This window comes from Columba livia, chromosome 17 (genome assembly GCF_036013475.1).
Source record: "Columba livia isolate bColLiv1 breed racing homer chromosome 17, bColLiv1.pat.W.v2, whole genome shotgun sequence".
NCBI classification, from domain to species: Eukaryota; Metazoa; Chordata; class Aves; order Columbiformes; family Columbidae; genus Columba; species Columba livia.
Window position 1 is genome coordinate 903862 of NC_088618.1, and position 21749 is coordinate 925610.

At 49.0% G+C, this 21749-nt stretch overlaps 1 protein-coding gene across 6 annotated transcripts in view; it reads left to right on the plus strand.

Annotated features, from left to right (window-relative positions):
* GALNT9 (polypeptide N-acetylgalactosaminyltransferase 9) overlaps positions 1-21749 on the plus strand; it is a 395114-nt gene that overhangs the window by 63784 nt on the left and 309581 nt on the right. For 3 of the 6 annotated variants that reach the window (XM_065033315.1, XM_065033317.1, XM_065033316.1), the window contains exons 2-3: positions 6953-7104; positions 7640-7769. The exons of 2 other annotated variants lie outside the window; for them this stretch is intronic. The gene's annotated coding sequence lies outside the window, so the exon portion shown is untranslated. Of the gene's footprint in view, positions 1-6952; positions 7105-7590; positions 7770-21749 lie in introns of all 6 variants that reach the window. One more of the 6 variants, XM_065033318.1, reaches the window with a different exon arrangement.

Here is a 21749-nt window from a genome sequence, read left to right on the forward strand (position 1 = left end):
AGAAATCCCAAAGTGTTTGAGGAACAAAAGCAAGAGTCTTGTGGGAAGCTGATGCCCAGTCTGGGTACATCGCTCCAACTTCAAACCATGTCTGTCACTGCACTGCCTGCAGCTGTAGCGACGAGAAAGGTGTGTGATTTCTGTTCCTGTTGTGCCGCCTTGCTCGTGGCGGGGTTTGCTCTGAGCCAGGCAGCTCAGCTGGAAAGCGGAGTTCACCTGTGGCTGAGACCTGAGCGTGGGCAACTGGTACCAGTTCAGTGTGGGTGAAAACTCACCTGCACTGTGCAGTAAGGAGAGGCCTGAGCAGCCTTCCCTGAGGCTTTCATGCATTATCAGCTCTAGTGCGCTCCTGCTCGGGGTGGCCCAAGGTTGCCTGTTTGGCAGCTGGAGATGCTCTTCATGGTGTCCATCTCCTGGGCCTCGTGGGACAGATGTGTCCCCTATCCTTACCTTTGGTGCCCATAGCTGGGTGGGCCAGCTTGCTTCCTCCCCAGCTGTAACCAGCGTTGTTAGGGTTTTGGCTCTAATAATCTTCATGTGAAGCTCTAATGGATATCCACACAGATAACATGCTAATTTATTAGTTCAGGTCAACTGGGCTGCAGGATAAAAAATGATTGCGGAAGACTTTTAATAAAATTCAAAGGGATTTTATAGGTCTCAAGCCACTTTTGAAATGCAGAAGAAAGCCAAGGGTATTACTTTGTTAACCCACATAATACTATCCTGCCTAATGAGGTCTGGAGCTAATCTTTAGTGCTTTGCCCTGGGATCAGAGTTATTGGAGCAGGTAAACACCGCTAAGCACCACACTGCATCTCTGAGTTCTGGCTGCATTGTCACTGGGACTTTCTGCTCTTTCCCTTTTCTGAACTTTCCATAGAGCGCTCAGAATAGAGGTGCTGATGTACAAAGGAAGAGCTGGCTTCCTGTGGCAACCTGCGCGCACCAGCCCCTCTGCTCCCCGCCGCTGGCTCCCGGCAGCCACGGCCAGCGCCGCGCGGGGCCCGGGGCCCGGGCCGGACTGTCACACTGCTCCTGCAGGGGGACGCACGGACACCGGCCCACGAGAGCGCACTGCTTAGCTGCGAAATTCAGGCTGCAAGCTCGGTTCGGGCACCATATTTCTTTTTCACAGCAACTTCACCTTTCTTACTCGTTTCTGCAAGGATATTTTGAGGGCTTTGAGAGGCAGAACAGGGTCTATATAAATAAGGATAGAAATGGCCTGCCCAAGCCTGTTTAGGAGAGAGCAAAACCTTCCAACATGTGGAAGGAATGTTTATTTTCCCCTGTTTTATTTATTTTTTTTTGTTAGAGACAATCAATACAGTTTGTCAGTGTCAAAGAGGACAGGAAATAGAGACCGAGACTGCCAGTTGTTATAAACTGGTAACCTGACCTGATTTAGTGAAGATACACTCATCTACACCATCTTAAAACCTCCTTCCCATTTGAGAGGCTGTAATAAACCTTGTCCCTGTCAGTGTTTCAGCTCAGACCTTGCCACTAAAACCAGCCAAAGCATTGCAAAAGGCTTCCTTGTTAGTGGTTCCTCTGGCTGCTTGTGCAGTTCCCCCACCCTGGATGGGTTGTGATGTTATTTTGGGACAGAGCTGAATACAAGGCAGTCGAACCCCAGTTCTTTGAATGGCTCAGAGAAGCTTATCTAGGTTTCCAGAAAGTTACACCGTTTCACAGTAGGCTTCACTTTCCGAGTTTCACAATGTGTACAACGCCATAACCAACAAGAATGCAAAACTAGATGAGTGGAGAGTTCATCATCGCACTTACTGGTTTAATACAGCGGCATGCGTGCTGTGTTCAGGGCAAGGTTGTTAAGATTTCAAGAACTGTGACATTAGTAATTTTTTCCTGTGTGAGCAGTGCTTGTCGCAATAATCAGCAAAGCACAGTTGCATTTGTGGTTTGGATGCTGGAGGTAGTTTTGTTGAACCAAGTGACCTAGCCATTCACTTTGGTTCCATTACTCAGTGATTATAGTGTGACCTTGGGAATATGAGCCGCACTCAAAGCAGAGGAGGTTAAGGTGACCACTTACCAGGAAAATGTAGCTTTCAGGGTATAATGTGTTTACAAGCACTTAATTGCAGTAAATGAGCCAGGCAGAAGGTGAGGAAGATCTGAAACACAGAGGAATAATAAATTGACTCATGTTTGTTTAAGCATTTGTGTCTTCTGAAGCTGGGTTTAGCCCGAGGATGCAAGGGGATTAAGGCATGTTTGCAAATCCCCTTGTCTTCTTCTGCATCCCAGTTTTCCCCCTGTAATGCCAAACCCTCCATCCCCTTCCAGGGGTGTCAATGCACTCCCACAACGTTTCCTTTGCTCGGAACATCCCTGCCCGTGACCTGCACTGCTCAGTCCTGTACATCTCAGTCGCTCTCCCAGCCTGTTCCCTGTGTCCCAGTACGTGCTGCTCTTCCCATCGGGTTTATCTTCTCCCACCTTCCTTTAATTTGAATGTACAATTTCTGTCTCGGTGCCTGAATTTGTAAACTGGGTTGTGTCACTTCAGCCCCACTGAAACCCGCACCTTCCAGGAGGGTTCAATTAATTAAACAAATCCCAACTGCAAATTAATTTTGATCTGACTTCTAAAATGCTTGACATAGAATGGATTATTTTCTTGAGTTTTCCTATTGATGAATCCCCATTTAACATTAAACTAAAATCTAAATTAGGATTATTTGTCTTGCAAAATGTCAAAGTTTTCATTTTGAAAAATGTTGAAACAAAATGTTCTGACATTTTGGAAAAATCCATCTCCTCTCGTACCAATTTCCCTTCCAAAAACCAATCATTAATTTGCTATCCATAAAAATAACCTCAGCAGCAGTTGTGGGCCTGTTCCTTACAACCTGATGTCGCAGAGCTGTTTTCTCCTCTTTTGGGTTCAATTGCTTGTGGGGCTATGAACCCACTCGTGTTTTTGGGTTGTCCCTTGAATGAAAGGCTGGGCGGGGTATGACAGGACATGCCGAATGGAGCAGGCTGGGGGTGTTCAGCAGCTCAAATGCAGCGGGTTGGGGGTGTTCAGCAGCTCAGCGGCTGGAGCTGCGGCACTGGGGGAGCTGAGAATGGACCCGCCTGGTGTCTTGTTCCTGTGACTCATGTGGGACCCCGGGACTGTTTCTCCTTTAGTTTATGCTGTGGCTGCCCTTGGGAATGAAGCTGGGGGAACACGCAGTCATGAAGAGATGTCCTGATGTCCCCAGTGCAGATCAGACCCCTGTTGGCATGTGCGAGTCTATTGGGCTGCAGCACGTGGGTGGGCTGCACGTGGGCTGTGTTACGCTGCCAGACCCCGGCACGCCGCTAGTTGTGGATCCTATAAAAGATGCATTGCACATATGGCCAGTGTGTGCATGCCCTCTTAGTGTTCATTTATTGATCAGCTCTGGGGGCAGTTGCAGTAAGTCCCTGTCACAGAACCCTGAGCCGGGTGTGTTGGATCCATTGCTCGGGAGTGACTGTGCCGGGCAGCCAGCGCCGGGACTATCGCTGTATGGGGGTATGAAAGGTCAATCGTTATGGTCCATTCCCAATGTCTGGCGTCCCAAGCATTTACCATATCTGTCTCGAGCTGGGGATTGTTCCAGCGTCTCGAGTTAACCCAGGGTTTAGTTCAGTTCCTATTAAAACTCACTGAAAGATTCCCATAGGTTTCTGTTGCAACTGGACTTCCTCGTTTGCCTTTCCCTTTCTGAAGAACAGATTAATCGCATGGGATTTGCAGTGGAAAACTAAGCTGTGCCAAAGAATGTAGACAGCTTTGCAAGAGCAGACATTTCAAATTACTGGGCTGCAAATGACTTGGAGCAACTTGTAAAGCTGTCTGAAATGGCAATATTTTTCCCTGTTTTCAATAGTGACTTTTCTTCAAATTAATCTGCAAATGAAAATAACCGAAAACCTCCCGGTGTTAAAAGGGGGTGTTATTTGGCTTGGGCTGTGATTTCAGTGGGTTTAACGTGACTTAAGTGGAGGCTCCTGGTGAAGGGAAATTCTGTGCCCCTTTTTGTACAGGGCACAGCTCTTGTGCTGCTCCTTTGGTGCTCAGGACGGCGACCCTCAGCCCCTGTGGGGTGGTTTCCTAGCACAGCTGGACACGGAGAAAGCCCTTTCTGGAGCACAGTGACTGGGATGTGTCAGCGTACATCAGCACGCTCGCCACGTGAAAAGGGCGCTGCTCATAACGGGGTTACCTGAGGGGCAGCAGAGCAGCGGGATTCAGACCGCTCTGCACGTTCCCTGCTCCCGCGCGGTGGCGGAGCAGCCAGGGGTGCCCGCGCTGCCCGGCCGGGCGCGGAGAGCTGGCCCCAGCTCGTCTGGCTGCTGCCCCCGGGTCTGAGCGTCCTGACACGAGCCCTGCGGTGCCAAAGAGCGGGACAGACAAGGGAAGTGAAACGAGAGAAAAAATGCAGCTGAGGGAGTATTTTAAAGAAATGGGTGGCGCTCTCATGCTGCAAGAGGCCATGACCAGATTGAGGTGGTGCCCTGCTCTGATTTCCATGATCCCAGGACATGGCTTCTTTCAGTTCCTTCTAGACGCTCAAGAATAAGGAAGATGAAATAAGGGCTGTGGTGGCCTCAAAGTCACCTTCAGAACAAGCTCTTGGCCCCACGCTGGTGAGAAGTGCCCCATTGTATGTTGTACACACCCGCCTGCTCGCAGGAAACAGGAACTTTGAATTCAGAGAAAGGTGATCTGAACAGCACGGGGCCCTGAGCAAGCCATGGCAAACCAGGCAGTTGTTTCCCATCACCTCACAGCCTGTGTGGGTGTTGGTGTCAGGGTTTCTTAGGCTGCAGTGAAGGTCCTCTGGACTTCAATATGATTGATCTGGTGGGGGCTCCTTTTTGGTTTTGAATTCTGCTGACGAGCACGGTCCCCAGCTGCGTGCGGGGAAACGCAGGCCGTGCCGCTGGGCAGAGCGTGACGTGACTCGGAGTCCCCGTTTGTAAATAAGGATATCATCCTTCACCCAGGGCTGCGAGGGAAAGCTGTGCAAGGACCGGACATTTCCTTACTTCTGAGTGTCTTTGAGAAAGGGAAGCAGCATTTGGTTCTTCTGTTGTACAGTCCTTTGGGTGAAACTTTGTGGGTAGAGTGACCCTCCAATACCCACCCAAACTAGGTAGGAGCCTGTATTATATCTTCAGGTACCCCTGCGGAGGAGCAGCCTGGGAACTAGAACACGACTTAGGGTGTCAGCTCCTAAGCAGATGTCCAGCCTGCTTTAAAGTATTCCCCTGTCATTTACAGGAGCACTTTTCCCTTATATTTATTTATTTATTGTCTGCCTAATGGTTCAGCCTTATCACACAGCATGATAACAGCGTATGGCTGCAATACAGCCTGCAGTCTGCTATTGCAGTCACAAGCAAGTAGTAAATAGACCATTCAGAAAAAATAAATGCTGCTTTTATCGGTCTGTCCATGGCATCCACATGTCCAATTTGGGATTGATCACTCATGCAGAAAAGCTAATAACACTAAGTACTCTGCTTTTAGACTCCACAGACGGAGATAGGGTACGTGACCTCTGTTTGCCCCACAAGCCCGGTATTGTGCTGCTTCATCCGCTGCCAAATTTTGTTTGTTTAGAGAAGGTGGCAGAAGCAGGGCAGGAGACATGGAAGAGAATGGGATAAAGAACTGTAGGCGTGGTTCGGAGAACTCTCAGTGTGAGTAGATCTAACCTGCCCTTCATAAAGCCGTACCCAGGCCAGGCACAGTTCCTCCTCAGGACACCTTCGTCAGGTCTGAGGAAAACAAGCAAACCAAAAGTCCATCACACAGATGGACACAGCCAAATATTTGCACATTTGGCTGTGCAATTAATGGTTTAAAAATGAAAACCATCTATACTATCTTACCCTGGCTCTTCTGAAGAGAAGATGTATCTTCTGAATAGTGAAAAAATTGGTTTAAATAATCCCTACCTAGAGTCTTAATTTCTCGACTTTACTAAAGAGGGAGAGGTTTAAAACTCCAGGTGTTTGCTGTTCGTGCTGAGGGACAGGGGTTCACCCGGGGGTTTGGGTCTGCGGCTGTGGGCAGGGGCTCCACGGCTCTGGGCTGTGCAGGTCCCTCTGATGTTCTCCTTGGTGCTTCTATCCATTCAAATGGAGGGCTTGGATCAGGGTGTTTCTGAGCTCTGAACTGACACCCAAGTCAGGTGGAATTTTATGCTGCAGTGTTAAAAGGGGAAAAAAAATTAAACTCCCCTCTCTGCAGTGCTAGAAATTACAGTAAAAGATATACCTGTATCAGCAGTTTATTTGACAATGTAACTACAGATCAGTGACAACTTTAAAAAAAACCCCAAGAAATAAGGAAAAAAAGACATTTTGATTATATGTTAGCATCTCCAGGAATTAGAATAGGGAAAAGAAAGAGGCTAAGATACAGCCTGGATCTTTGTGAATATTCTGTAATAACAGAGGACTAAAATCTTCCATTAAGATACCTGAGACCCAAGATCTCACTTTCTTTCTTATAACTACGTCCTAGTGCTGAGAACAGGGTATATCAGAGTGACAGTTTCTTCGTGGCTCTACAAAGAGCAGCTGCTGTGGGAGGGGGCGCGAAGGCACGAGGTGTGTGTTGAGAATGTAAGGGCTGCCCTCAGCAGTGATAGTATCCCTGGGATTTTACAACGCGTAGAATAGTGTTTGGGAATAACAGAGCCTCTTAGTAAATGGCATCTCTTGACCTTGCTGGGGGAAAGTGGAAATAAACATCAAAGCCCACTTTAAATGTGAAGCATAACGAGAGAGTGGTCGGTGTTGGTCTGCCCTTGTGCGGACTCAGGGACGATGGCGAAAGGGAAGCGCGGCGGGACCTTCGGGAGCTGGAATGGACGCTGCCAAACCGAGAGGTTTTTGTGGTGAGAAAAGCTGTGTGTTTTGGCTCTCGCGTCAGCGCGCCGGAGCGGTGGAGACGTCGGCAGCGCCTGGCCGGGACCCGCGTCCATCCATCAACCCGAATCCCAGCTGAACCCCGCAAGAGACTCTCCAATGGATCCTTTCTGGACAACTTCCTGCTGCTGAAGAATGCAGAAGTACTTGATAGAGGTTCGTAATAGCTCTCGACCTAAATAGTTCTGTTGGATTTGAGGAGGCAAATATCTCTTTAAAATGACTTTCCAAAATTGTCTGCAGACTTCGCTTCTGTTATAGCTGATCCCAAATTTGAGCGCCTCATGCATTTGTAACAGGTGCCATAGGAAACCTATTAAAGTCCTCAAAAAGGAACCCCAGCCAACAGCTAGCACTGTAAAGACATTACTCTAAAGAGCAGCACTTTAGAACATTTAGATGATTTTTTGGCTGCGTATTTTCTATTATAGTAGTACAGCGTTTCCCTTAGGTGTATTGGCTTGTTTTTCAGTGGGCTAAATGGCTTAAACTTGCCAAGGATCTGTCCCTCTCCGTATGAGGAGCAAAGCTAAGATTTAGTGCAGAGATTTATCTTCATGAGCTAGGGGAAAATGTCCTCCTTTCTGAGGGACCCAGCCCTTTGAAGCCTCTGAAAGGAAACCAAATATCTGTAATTCCCAGGAGCCATCTCAGAGGATCAGAGCTAAAATGTTCCTCTCTGAACTATCAGATACAGAGACCTCTGAGTGACCCCTCGTGTTTCAGAGTCCTGAGGCTGCAGATTCTCCAGAGGAACCCATGTCTCCTGTAACCGGCGGCTGAGCAGGAGCGCACCGTTATGGGAGTTAAAACCACAGAAGGTCAGTTGCTGCTTAAATCCTTGCTAGCAGGTCTGTAGATATTTTTGCTTTGTTTCTAACCGAGCTGAGTGTCCCGGTGCCAAAGGGCAACATGTAAATTGTGCTGTTTTTCTGAAGCATGCAAGGTAATAAATGGTGCTGTCAATTGTTTTCACTCAAGTGACAGATTTATTCTCTTTAAAATGAATGACCAGGAATGGCTATTATTGCAAAAAATTCACTATCTTGTGCCTGTTGTTTAACAAATAATGCTGAGGTCTAATTGCCTTCCTCCATCGCCAAGTAGCTATGACTTATTTTTATTTTATGGAAGAGGTGTAATTTACCATTGCTTTTGATGCGCCATCTGATTGAATGTCTCTGTGAATCACATCTGCCATCTAGCATCGTGTGTCCCGAGGGAATACTCCTTGTCCTATTGTTTTCTAGTGATCTGGGTAGAAACCGTCTTTCTGGTGTTTGGTGGGGTTTGTAGTGTGGGTTTTCTTCTTCTTCTCAACTATTAAGCTTCTGCCTCCCAGTTTCCAGGTTGACATCCCAGCTCCTGACATATGCGTTGAAGTTTAGTAAATCAGTTGCACGTGGGAATGTATGATGTTTTATAGTACTACCAAGGAGTGGTTTTAAATCTCAATAGCACTTTTTCCAGAGTAAACCTTGGAATTAGCTTGGAATTTGATCCTTAAGTTCTAACTCCCCTGGAATCCAACTGCAGCCCTTTCTCATAGCACCTTGTTTTCCAATAAGAAATCACTGCAGCATTTTAACAAGCCACCTCAGGATACGAACCTTATCACTTCTGCAAGGTTTTGTGATTCAGCGAAGCCCTTTTTTCTGCAAGTCTGTGTTCCATTTTTTCCCAGTCAACACTGCAACCTTTTCAATGTTTTAGTAAACTTGTGAGGAGGTTACAAAAACAGCACCTGAAACTGAAAAGCGTACAGAAAGCTTGTGCTCCAACGGTACATTTTAGAAGCAGCTGATTGCAGACAAATGTGGAAGTCAAACCTTGCCCATTTTAAAACAATACAGCTCCTCCGTGTGTCACAAACCAGGTGATGGGGAGCAAAGGTAAAACTTCTACCTGCAACAAGCTTCTTGCTTGCAGCTCTGGAGGTCTGCTGGGTGGAGAATGGTCCCCAAAAGGCCACCGGAGATGCGAGCAGAGGCAGCAGGGACGGGCTGTGGGCTGTCGGCTGCTGTGCCACCCGGGCGATGCATTTCAAGCTTCCTCTGTTATTAAGATTTGGAGAAATGCAAGTTTTGCGCTGGTATAATGGGCTGAATTAGACACACGGTGATTTAATCTGAAGTTGTTCTGGATGGTCATATCGACACCTTGACCTCTCCTCTAGTTAAAGATGGCTAATGCTACCGGTATAACTTATTTGTTGTCTCTAGTTGTGTTTTTATGGCAGCATCAAACTATATTAGTCATGCTGGTGTAGTTACAACAGTATGACTTTTCTGTGGAGAGAAATTTTTAGCAAGCGCTTACCGCCAAGGCTTGCATTTGCATTTCTTTATTCCAATAATGCACCATTGATGGACTTTCTCATGCAGCAGAAGCCGGGTCTGCTTTGCCAGTAGATGGGGCTTAAAAAGGGGAAATAAGATGGGGAAATAAAAATAGGGGATACAAGCAGGACAGGAACCGTGGCTTGTACTGCAGTGAGTCAGAGCGGTGGAAGCACCGGGGCCGGGCCCTGGCTGGCGTGCCGGCGCTGTTGTCGTCCTCGGGGCTGGGAGGGACGTCGGAACCGTCCGTGGGACCGGCCGCGGCACTCGCCGTGTCTGAGGGTGCTCGCACAGCCAGCTGCCGCTCCCCAGCTCGAGCAACCTGCGAGCGAGCCCCAAGCACAGATCGCCTTGTTCTGGTAAAACAAATATCCAGGAGATTCACATACAGTTTTTTGTTATCACTCAGCTCTTATCTCGCTCTCTTGCAATAAGTATTTGGTGACCTCAACAGAGGCCTTGAATCCAGTAATCAGTTCTTCAAGTGTGCAACAAAATCCATTATTTTTTCTAAACAACTACAAGTACCGAGAGGTTGTCTTGACATTTTATCTGTTTTGAGAACCCGAGAGCCCAGGCCTCCTCCTCCACGTGCAGATCTTCTCTCTGAGGGTCCGAACGGAGGACGCGGCTCTGCTCCCCAGGCTCCCGCCGGGGCTGGGACGTGTCTCGTGTAGCAGCCTGGCAAAGCACGGGAGGGAACTGCACAGGCTGGTTGGTTTTACCTGGGCTACCACCAAAGAAGTTCTGCTGGTTGGTTTGTGTAGATCATTTTTAGCTCCTGTTTAGCCTGGAGGAATTTGGAGAGGAAATAATCCAAATGATTCACTCAGGGTTGAGGCCAGATATTTACCCTGCTGGTGCAGCACTGAGAAGCCAGTGATGCTGGTACCTTTTTGTCCCGGCCGTAAGTCTCTGTTTGGGGTGCAACACGTTAAATTGCAGCCAGTGAAAACACAAATTCGAGGCACTGCAAAGCATTTGTCTGAAGGCTGTGACTGTGCTTATCTTTGCAGTGAAATATTATCCCTTCACGGTTAACAACCAGCAGCAAACCTGCTCATTGTGGAAGCAGTTTGGCATAATTAACCGGTTAAAGAAGTCTGCCTATTGATTAACTGAACTAAATGACCCATAATTAACAGCACAACTGTGGAGCTAATCTGTTTGGTGGTGTTTTCCTCCTTCTTAAAGATTTGGAACCTGCAGGTCTGTTCATTATGAGGGGGTGGGCTGGTGAGGAGTCCACATCGTGCGGTAATTGAGTCAGAGTGCCCCTGCGGGGCTCTAAAGCGCACACTGAGGCCTTATAAACGGCCTGCTGGCATATTGCTTTAATCTCAGCCTGCAGAGGAGCCAGCGTGAGCCCTGCTGACTCTGGGAGGATTTGTTTCCTTTCTGGGAGTGCAGGGAACACCTGCTCCGGATCACCTCTGATTTACTGGGGACAGGGGCCGCGTGGGCTGTCGCCGGGTCCTGCGGTCTCCACGTGTCACAGGGGACCCCGGCACAGCCTGGGCCACGCTTGACGAGACACGGAGCTGGAGCTGTGCGGAAGCTGTTTGTTTGGTTATCTTGCAGTGTTATTTCCTTCTTAAAAGTTGCCTATTTTTAATTGTGATTTATGTCTAGCACAATGCGCAGTCTTTATAAAATGTAACCAGATTGGAGCTTAACTTGAATAGTTTAGAGGAGCTCATATTCAGACCTGGATATGGTTGAATCTATCATGACTGTCTCTGTAAAATGCTATTTCATTCTCACTCTTTTTCTCAGATGTCCTATTAGAGATTACGCTCGAATGGTTTCATTGCTCTGCCCTCCCTTTGACGCGAGGTTGTACAAACTGAGAGGATCGCACTTGAGTGCTGAGGGCAGCCAGGTCTGCAATAGCTGCACCAGGCTGGGTTACTGATAAAACTAAGCTACAGTTTCAAACAGTCAGAAAGAAAACAAGGACTGTTTTTTTAAACCCAGCTCTTATCTGCCTTCTCTTCTCAAGCAATCCCCCAGAAAAACACAAAAATAGAGATCTGACCAGACTGGCTCTCAGAGAGTTGAGTTTAGGGTTAAAGAATTCCTTAAGCACTAGTCTTTCCTCAGTTGGACCCACTGAAAGAAGCAGAAATATTTCTACTGATTTTACTGGGTGTTAGAATAGGCCCCCCCAATGCTTATCCTCTGCACAGTGACATAAGCTTCAGGCTGTGTGTGTTTCTGGCACAGCAATGAGATTCTTTCTTCATGTTATTTCCCTTAATCTCAAAAAGCTTTCCACCAACTGCCATGGAAGGTGTTGGCCACAGTGTCTGCTCTGCTGGCGTCCTCAACCTGAACCGGCGAAGGAGCCTTTCAAGAGATAACGACCGAGATCTCAGTTCTTGCTTCAGCAGTTTTGGGCCAGGCTGGGATCAAACGCTCCATCTCACCGGTGTCCATCAGCAGAACCAGCACAGCGAGCGCTGTGGGTCACCAGCCCCGGTGCGCCGTGGGTCACCAGCCCCGGTGCTCTGTGCCGATGGCCGGCAGGCAGGTCACACCACCCAAACCAGCTCTGTACACGGTGCCCAGGGCGGGGACACGTCTATCCCCCAGGTGTGGCACTGACAGGCACAGGAGAGATGAGTCTGTCATTCTCCCTGCCCAGAGAGGGATTGGCTTTGAAGAATGAACATTTAGATAGCAGAGATCCTTTTTGGTACCCAGTGAATCAGCCTCAGGAGAGTGCAGTGAAGCCAGAGCAGAATAACGATTGCCTCTTTATTGTTATGGAGTGCTTCACCCCAAACGCTTCTGAATTTCCAAGTGAGTTTCTGATCCTCTGTTGCAGCAAAGTTGGAGGGGAAATGCAGGCTTTAATGCAGCTTTGTGATTTGAAGTTTTACATCTAAATTGTGCTCTAATGCCTAATAGATCCCATACTGGGGAAATGCACTTTTTCCCCATGGTGGATGGAGTGGACACCAGCAGATTGCTCCTCTGCACCAGGAGCTGAGCCGTGCTGCCCATGAACGGTCCTGGCCCTCTCGAGAAGCTGCAGCTCATGTCAGGAACGCTCTTGCAGGCTGTCCTAGTGATGTTCAGGCGGAAAGAAAAGTAACAGAGAAGGAGAAAACGTTTTAACTCATGTCTTGTCCAATCTCTCCTGTGATCACGTCCTGTCTGTGATCCTCCCTTCCAAATATCTGCAGTGTAGGTGGCTGAGGTGTGTTTGTAGCAACCACGTGTTCAGCTCTGTGAAATGCATGCTTATGAAAAGCTGTTTGCTGCGGGGAGCGTGTGAGCTGGAGACAACAGGAAATGATATTTTGGGCGGTAGTGCAGCAGATGGGTTTTTCTTGACCCCATGCTTTTGAACAGAATCAGTTGCGGTATTGTCTAGGACCACATGTGTAGTTAATGATTTAAGCTATATTTTTGTTGATGAGGGCATCATAAAAACATTTGCAACCAAGGAGGGTGGGAAATACGTTTCCCAAACTTCTGAGCTGATACTCACACAGGGCAGCGGAACAGGGACAGTGGCCCAGGGCCCCGGAGCAGTGGGCGGAAGGCAGTGACATTTGGGTGAAAGGAGCTGGGGAGTGCCGGCACACCACATCTGGGTCCAGCTGTGCCCCTCGCGAGGAGCGTTCCTGCTGTCCTGAGAGCCAGAATGGCCAAAGTCCTCCTGCAGCACAGGCGGGGAGGATGGGAACGTCTCCAGCTGGCAAAGCCCATGGCAGGATGGCTGTGGTGCTGTGTCGGGCAGCGCTTCAACCCCAGCCCGTCCTTTTGCACCTCCAAAAAACCCCTGAGCATAATTCAAGTATTTCCCACTGCTTTGCGTGGTGCGGGTGGACATCAGGGGCAGCAGGGAGAGGGAAACGGGAAGGGAAACATGTCAAGAGCTTCAGGCACTGCCCTCCTTCCACCCAAATTCCTTTGGCAGCTGGATCCCCCACCGCTCCTGTTCATAAAAAGAGAATGACTTCTCAGATTTATTGGTTACCTCCAGGTGCAATTTATCAGTCCCAGGCTGGTCCTGCCCAGGCAGCTCGAAAGGCCTGTGTCTTTGATTAATGTGCTATCTCCTTCCATGGTGGCAGATCTCTTACTGGGGTTTAATTCTAACAGATTCTTAAAAATAACAAGAAGCATATTCAGGGAGCTGCTTACGAGGATGCAGAGCTGAAAGGGAGCTCATTCTATAAAGCTTTGAATTATCTACAGAAGGGCCAAGGAAACCTTCATGGAAGCTGGGGAGGGTAAGAGGGATCTCGCTGTAGGATAAATGGGGAAGGTGGGAAAAAAGGGAAAAATACAACAGCGCATCATGGAAAATGGAAACTGAGGGTTTTCTGTACAGAAGTGAGACAATGAGAAGTGAAATATCAAGAAAAAGCAGAAAAGGAAGACGAGGGAAAGAGAAGTCCCCAAACCTTGGACGGCGGTGTGGAAAACTCTGAAGCTCCACTCGAGCTCCATTCAGCCCGTCCCCTAGCACTGTGTCCTCCACAAACAGGCGAGACTGCATCAAGAGGATGGCTTCTCCCATCTTTAGCTTCTTCTTCTTTTAGCGATGGCCAAAAATGAAAATATTATGTATGGAGCCAAGAGGAACGCTCGATCATTTGGCCTTCTCTCCACAGATGGAAAGATATTCACTTTTCTCTCCTTTCCATGACACCAAAGCTGTTTTCTCATGGTTCAGGGTCTGTGCTGGAAAGCAAGACAGGCCACACCAAGGCAAGAGTGGAACAGTTTGCTCTTTTCCAGTGTCATTAGGATGCACCATCGTGTCCCCGTGTGCCTGCGTGGCTGCTGACAGCACTCCTAGCTGCAGCGGTTTAGATTTCAGTGTGACAAAGTGTTTTCACACCCTTCTCAAGGAAAAAACATCCTAACCCAGTTAAAGGGCAGGGTACTCCAAGCTTTCAATGCACAGTTATACCACCTATTTTAGGTATCTACTTTCAGATCCTTCTGCATGGTCAGTGCAAAAAAAAAGATACGTGTCTCTGGAAGGTGACTCACAACACCTAAAATAGGCTCCTGTTCTCAGACATCCTCTCTCCGCACTAATTATAGAAGGAGGCTGGAGATGTTAAGCTCTTAGTTTCAGCACGTGAAGTTTGGTGCATGCGGGACAGAGCAACAATACCCTCTTTGTTTTCCTCGGGGCAGGGTGTTGGATGGCTGGAGTGTGGGGGTGATCTGCAGCCCCGCTCGCGGCATTGCCGCCTCACTGTGCTGCGTCCATATGCTCCATGGGAAAGTGCCATAGGGAGCACGCTGAGGTGCCTGGCTCTGCGCATCTCCCTCAGAAAGGCCTCTGGAGGAGAAACCCACCGTGACCTCCCCTCATGTCACGGCACCATCTTCTCAGCTGCGTAACGCCAAGGTTGGCTTTAAGAAGGGTGTTTCAAAACATTAACATACGGAGTTAGCCTGAGACTTGGGGCTGGTGTTTACTTGCTTTCTTACTGGTGGAAAGAGAACCAAACATTGTGCCTGTGGGTGAGGACACGGGAACACAGGGGGGATTTGCCCCATCGTGTTCATCCTTTGGAGCAGGGACAACACAGCTCAGAGTGGCACAGCCTAGAGTTTCTCCTTCCCCTGGTCCTCGCTTTGCATAGCCATCTTTGGAGCTGCAGTTGAAAATTAACCCCCGAGTTAGCCATTTGTAAACCAGGCTGACAGGAAATTGCTGGCTTTGTGCTGAAGAAGTCATTACCTTAAGCTTTATTGCCGTGTGCAGAGTTTACTTGTGACAAAGTAAATGTGCAGAGATGTCTGTAAATAGGGCTGGGATATTGCTGTGTTAACAGCTCCGTGGTAAGCTATCAATCAGCACAACAGTGTGGAAGAAACCGTTAAAAGCCACTGTTGTAAACGCAGGGTCTCCCACACATGCGCACGTGTGTGAGCTCTGCACCCACCAGCAGCTTCTTCCACCGCTGCTCCCCAGGCTGAGCAAAGCCCATTTCTCATACGGTTTTTAGAGGATGCTTCGTAGCCATGATGTGTCATCCGAGATGGTGACACCATTTGGGAACAGAGGGTAGCAGGAGCGCTGGGCCATCTGAAAGAGCTTGGCTGAATGTGGCTTGATCTTCGGTACCACTGTCACTCGGGATGGAATAGCACTGCTGTAGTGCTGCTGTGAGAGCCTGGTGTTCTTTGGGGTTTTCATCCTGTCCATCAACATCATCGCTGTGAAGAGGAGAGTGGTTTGTTTCTGTAGCACCAGCAGAAAGCTGTTGGGCTGGGAGTTTCTTTCCCTTCCAAAACACGGCTCAGTAAGATAAGTATCCTGAATTTTCACATTTGAAACTGCAATTGCAACATTAAAACAGATCTATTTTTTTCTAAATTCGAGATGACTTAGTGTGTTGAAACTTCAGTTAACTGCTGCCAAGAGCACCTAGAGAATAACACGGGGGGTCTGTGGCTGCTGGGTGAACCTGAGCCGGGATTCCCCTGGGGCTGTGTCTGGGTTGCTGGGGAGCTCAGGAGAACTGTCGCCCCGGCTGGGCTCTGGAGGAGCTGTAATGGCTCTGTCCCTTGTGGGTTCTCCAGTGTCTAATCAAGGCTGAGTGCATGCTGCAGCCTTCTGTTCCGACGAGGTTACTCATAACACCTCTCTCCTTTACGTGGATGTCTATTTTTGCAAACCTTTGAGGAACTGAATCGTCTCTGAGGCTGTGATCTCTATGTCAGATTTGGCTGAAATTGCTCAATGAGTTCAAAGTTGTTGAGGGAGACACAGACATTGTGAATGTATGAGCCATAGGAAATCAGACTGACAGGCTGAAGTGAGAAACACTTTAAAATTGTCAAAACAAAGAGCCTTCCCAGTGGTCTGACCTGACTTCTCATCCAGATTATTAGTTCCTAAAGCCTCCCAAGATCCTGCCAGCTTCCCCCGCCCAAGGGGCTCCCAAGAGCCCCGTGTCAGAGAGCACAGCACCAGCCGTGCTGACAGTGCACGGGGCCCTGGGGATTAGCAAGAGACTTGGCACCAGCTTTTCTTGTGGCCTCTCAAGTCTGGGAGAGTGGAAGCCTGTGGCCAGACACCCATCGTGTCATCACCAGCCCATCCCGAGAGGAGACTGCATGACAAACTGGTTTGATCTGTGCTTCCTTTTGTGAAATGTCTTTGATTGAAAAGGGGACTGACACCAGTTAATTAGACACAGGTGCAGGTTAGAAAAATAGTTGCAAAAATGAATCTCGTTTTCCTGGTCCCTGCTGCTGTTGCAGTGGTGCCAGTGCAGCCTTTCACAGGATGGTTAATCTTTTCGCTAGTGCTTTAAGCATTTTGTGCAGGGAGCTATGCACCATCAAAAAGAATGGATGGCCCTGTTTCTCTTCCCTATCGTGGCTATCAACCAGAGCTGTCTTTGGCGTAGCTTGTAGGTTGATTTCTGGTTGAACGTTAGAGACAGAATTCATCTATCCAAATGTAGACAACTAATTGTGGATGTCTACAGCTGAGTTACTTGTCTAGACTCTTGTTTATAGGAAAGAAATGGGCACCCCAAGGACATGAGTCATTGTATGCTAGAGTAAATGTCTAAAATAGGTCAGATGAATCATTCTGTAAATGGGCCTTTTTCTCTCCTGTGACTGTAAAGGAGTCCAGTGTCACCATGCAGGGGGAACAGAGAGATGTCTCTAAAGTACAGTGAGATACATCTCCTGTCAGATATGTTTCTGGGTATGTATAGTCAGCTGCTTTTCTGTTTGCACATCTTTCTGACATCCTCTGCCCACTTCCTATTGCTCTTCCCATTACAAATTAACCTGGGAATCAGATGCCGGTTTGTCCCTTTAGCTTCTGCTACAGTTACATCAATGACGTGTCCCAAGCACTTGCCGTTCCCCTCTTCTTGGTGCCATCACACGAGTTGCCTTTATTCCAAAGAGACGCCTGGGCCCGGGGCTCTCGTGCGTCCCTCCCTTTCCCTCTCCAGTGAAACGCTGCTGGGAACCTGCGGTCCCTGCAGCCAGGAACGTGCTTTGTCCTTCCACACCAGCCATCTGCAAACACCTCAGGAGCCTCCATGTTCCCTAGGCAGATGCAACCTGCTCTGATTTGCCCAAAGTTTCCTTAAGCCGCTGCTCTTAAGCAGCCAGAGTCCCCCCTGGGCTTTGGTTCATCGCCTGGGATGACTAAGAGGTGTGTTCCCCTCCACCACGTAGGTTCAAAATCAGCCCATGTTAATAACAAGCAAACATCCTCATTGTTCATCTTATGGTGTTTAGTGTTCTGATCTGAAGCAAGCTGCCAATTCCTGTCCAGTTCCTAGTGGGCTGACACTTTGTATAAAGACCCATCCTGACACTCACATATTTGAATTAGCTGCCCAGCACAGTGTCATACCTCCCGCTGGATAATGGTTCCACACCTCTTTGTCTAACCCGCTCTTCTCTCGATATCTTACAGGCCCTCTGTGTTTTCTCCTTATATCCAGAGTTAACCTTGCAGCTAAAGCTCAGCAAATCTCTTGAAATCCATTTGTTCGGGGAAGTGTTCTCACTGCAATGGTACTTGTGTGTGCTATTGTCTGCAAATACTGAGTTAGAGATTTTCACTGATGGTAAGAGGTGTTATTACTAAAACTGAAGCAGATGGGATTGAAGTCATACTGTGGAGATCATCCCAAGGTGTCATGTGTTTTCCTTGGAGGGTGGTTTCCTTGGGGCAGAGCATGTGGGAGTTTGCTTTGTGCTCCATCTGACCCACACTGGGGCAAAGTACAAGTAACAGCACCTGAAATTTCCTCCTAGCATGTAGATACTTCTTAAAAAGCCAGCAATGATATTAGATGGGGAGCAGGGGCTGGGTTCAGCCTGGCCCTAGGTTAATTTGCATTAAGTGCTTTCCAGTTCTTTCTCTTTGCTAACGTTCTCGTGCCCAGCCTGTGTGTTACTCGTTTTCTCTGGTGGAGAAGTGAGAAGCACATGCAGCGGAAACCGAGCAAGCCAATAAAAATGATGTAGTAGGGGGAAAGAGGAACCTTGCAAACAATCGCTGTTGTGGCTGACAAAGGCATCCTGAGGAAGCCTGCGTGCCGTAGGAGTCCGTCGTTCTGCTGGAAAAAATATATGTACAAAACAAGCATTTTCCCCTTTGCTTCAATTTCCATAATATGCTTCCATAATATTTTAGTACTTTACTTTTGCAAAACGTGAGGCAGAGATCCAAGTCTCCTGATGCTTTGACAGGGAGGCAGGACTCCTGGTGTCCTCTCACTGTGATCTCCAGCTGTGGAAGGATGACCTGGGGTGGGGAAAGAAGAGCCTCCTGCCGCTGGTGGCGCCTCATCTTCCAGACTGTTCTGTTTCCCCAAACCAAGGGACACGTTATCAGAGGGATGTCCTTTCTGAACTTCTGCAGTTATTTAATAGGTGCAGACCAACAGAGTCAGGGAAATCTCATCCTGGAGTGTCCCGCTGTGCGTCACAACCACGTGCTGCTGAGTCCGGAAGGCACCAGTGCAGCCCCCAGCCAGCGCACTGGTCCCGGTCCCTCGCTGGGTCAGGCTGCCCGATTTTCACCCACTTCCAATGGTGTAAGTGGCAGTGCTGCTTGTAGTGACACCGCATCGGAAATCCCCAACATGCAATTGCGCAAGAAGGTCACAGCTCAGTCAGAACAGCACATTAAACATTAAACGCTCCATTTATACGCACTAGTGGCGCCATGCCAAGATGAATCCGAAATGATTAAATCTCCAGCCGTGTCGGCTCCTTTCACAGCAACATAAAACATTTTGCTCCGCTAGTCAATGCGATGATGTTGTGCCGAGGACAACAGACTTGGGCTCTGAGCCGTGTTCCTCTCAGCCGTTTGTCATTAAAATGCATCTGCTGGCTGAGACGCGCTGCTGGGGCTGCCAGAGGCGGGAGCTGCCGCTTGGTGCAGACGCACAGCGGTGTCCTCTGGCCAGGTGACTCACCTCGGCCTCGCGGCACCCGGGCCAGACAAAGGCAATTGGGGGGCAGAGGAGAAAATAACAAACCCTTGACCACGTCGTAAATCCAAAGATGTGGCAACAACAGGGCCTGGCTCATTCATGCAGGAAATATTGTAAATGAAACCACAGCGTTTGGATACTGTGTCTGCTGAAAAGGAAATCTCTTTTGGTAGCTTGCACCTGCTAGATATAAAAAGAAGGGCACTGACTTTCTTAGTTTTGCAGCAGTCTATTTTTTTTTCCTCAAAAGGCAGCGTATTTATAACTCTAGTAAAACTGCAGAAATTGGTAAATAAAAAGAACCCTAGGAGAAGAAGAAATTGATTTCTGGATCTGATCAGAGCAAAGATCTTAATCTTTGCTCCTGTTTTATAAAGCTGCTGCCTGGGCGCTGCCTCTGTGACCCCAGGACTTAAAATCCTATTCAGTCCATACTCAGGAAAACTCCAGGAATGGGAATCTTCAGTTCTTTTCTCTTCCTTTGACTGAAAATACCAAGTTTCTGTTGGGGTTTTGTGCTCCTCAAGTGACAGGAGCAAGTGCAGACTGTCCTGCAAGCCCTGAACCAGGCGCTTCACCAGCAGTCCCTGGAGAGCACAGACACGGTCTCCTGATCCCGTCCCTGCTCCTCGGGGCTCCTGCAGAAACCTCTCCCCGGTCAGCAGGGATCAGCATCCTCCCAGCTGGCCTTGTCTCTGCCAAGGAGGAAGGTACTGTCAGCAGTAAGGAAGCAAAACCCCGTGTACCGAGTGCCACGCTGGTGCAATGGAGAGCTCCTGACAGGTAACGCGTACCACAACGGCACGCTTAGGAGCGGGGTGTCTGGAAACTGGGCAGGAAAGCTCCTCTGCAGACTGGCAGGTGAGCAGGAGACGGTCAGGCAAGCATCAAAGGAAGGGAAATTGCACCTAGGTTTCATTGCTGCGGTTGTGCCAGCCCTGTGCGATGCTCGTGTGGCTGTGGTTGTGCCAGCCCTGTGCGATGCTCGTGTGGCTGTGGTTGTGCCATCCCGGTGCGATGCTCGTGTGGCTGTGGTTGTGCCATCCCGGTGCGATGCTCGTGTGGCTGTGGTTGTGCCATCCCGGTGCGATGCTCGTGTGGCTGTGGTTGTGCCAGCCCTGTGCGATGCTCGTGTGGCTGTGGTTGTGCCAGCCCTGTGCGATGCTCATGTGGCTGCCTCAGCCCTGGAAAGGCAACAGTGTCCCCTCGCCCACCTCCCGACGCCAAGACCCCGCAGGTGTCTCCAGCAGTGCCTCACTATTTCAGTTTCCTATTTGTTAATAAAGCCAGAGGCTTTGAAAAGTCCTGTCTGTCTTAATCCCTTATTGATCACGGATCCAAGAGACCTGATCTGAAAGAATTTTAAATTTCCAGCTGCTGGCTGTTTAACAGCTCCTGACTTCAAAAGCTCTAGGAGCTGCTTTCTCCTTTTAAATGCACTTTGCACTTAAGGAAAATATAATCAATCCCTCATTAATGTGTGCTTCTGCCATAATTATACAAGTGTTCATAGTGCAATCGCTCAGTTCTTGTGCCATGTGCACATTCTTCATTCATGAAATCAATAGGCAATAAGCAAGGTCCATTTCTGATCTTTATAGAAGTCATTTGCTGCAAAGGCAAATTTTACTCGGTCTCAAAAGGTAGATGTAAAATAGATGGTCTTAAAAACTGCACAAGCTTCCCGAGCTAGCAGCTCACTGTCCCCAAACAAATGGATGTGGATTTTCCAATACAAGCTACATGAAAAGCCAAGACAGGTTTGTTTTGTCTTTAGGAGCCCTCAAGCTGTCCATGGGCAGGGAGGATTTCTGCACAACGCTGCGCTGCTCCTGCAAACGAGGGGCTCGTCAGGGCCGTGCTGGGCTCTGATTGCACGCGGGTGGCAGCAGGGTGGCCTCTGTGTCCTGGATGCTGTTTTTGGGGGTCTCGCCTGCGGAGCTCTTGTCCGGGCACCTGGGCAGGCAGCGCTGCCACCGGCACCGGCTCCCTCCGGCAGGACGGGGGCTCCGGGAACGCTGGTCCCCAGCACGCCGAGCAGCTGCCAAAGAGGCCTCTCCAGCACAGAGGGTGACAGTCTGAGTTATAGCCCCGAGTCGGGAGCGTGAAGGAAGGTGGAAATGATTACGGAGCGTACGGGGGAGCTGGAGTGGTGGAGAGACTGCAGAAAGCAGCCCTTTCCCCAGGGAACTCAAACTGGGTAATTTACACAGGTTTATGCCTGAACTTACCTTCACAGTCATGCTCTTGGAAGAGAGTTTACTTAAAACAGAAGGGACACATAAATCTCTGGGGCTGAAAGAGAGGCTGGGCAGAGCCAGGATTACAGGGCAGAGATTTGCACGGCTCAGCCTTTCTGAGCATCTCGCGGTGGGCACGGGGGTGGTGGGGCAGGCGAATCCACAGCCTGCGCTGGCTCCACGTGTCGGGGGGAGTGCGACTGCAGGGGCGCGGGGCACGTGCTGAGCTGGAACTGGGTGATGCTCAGTTAAGA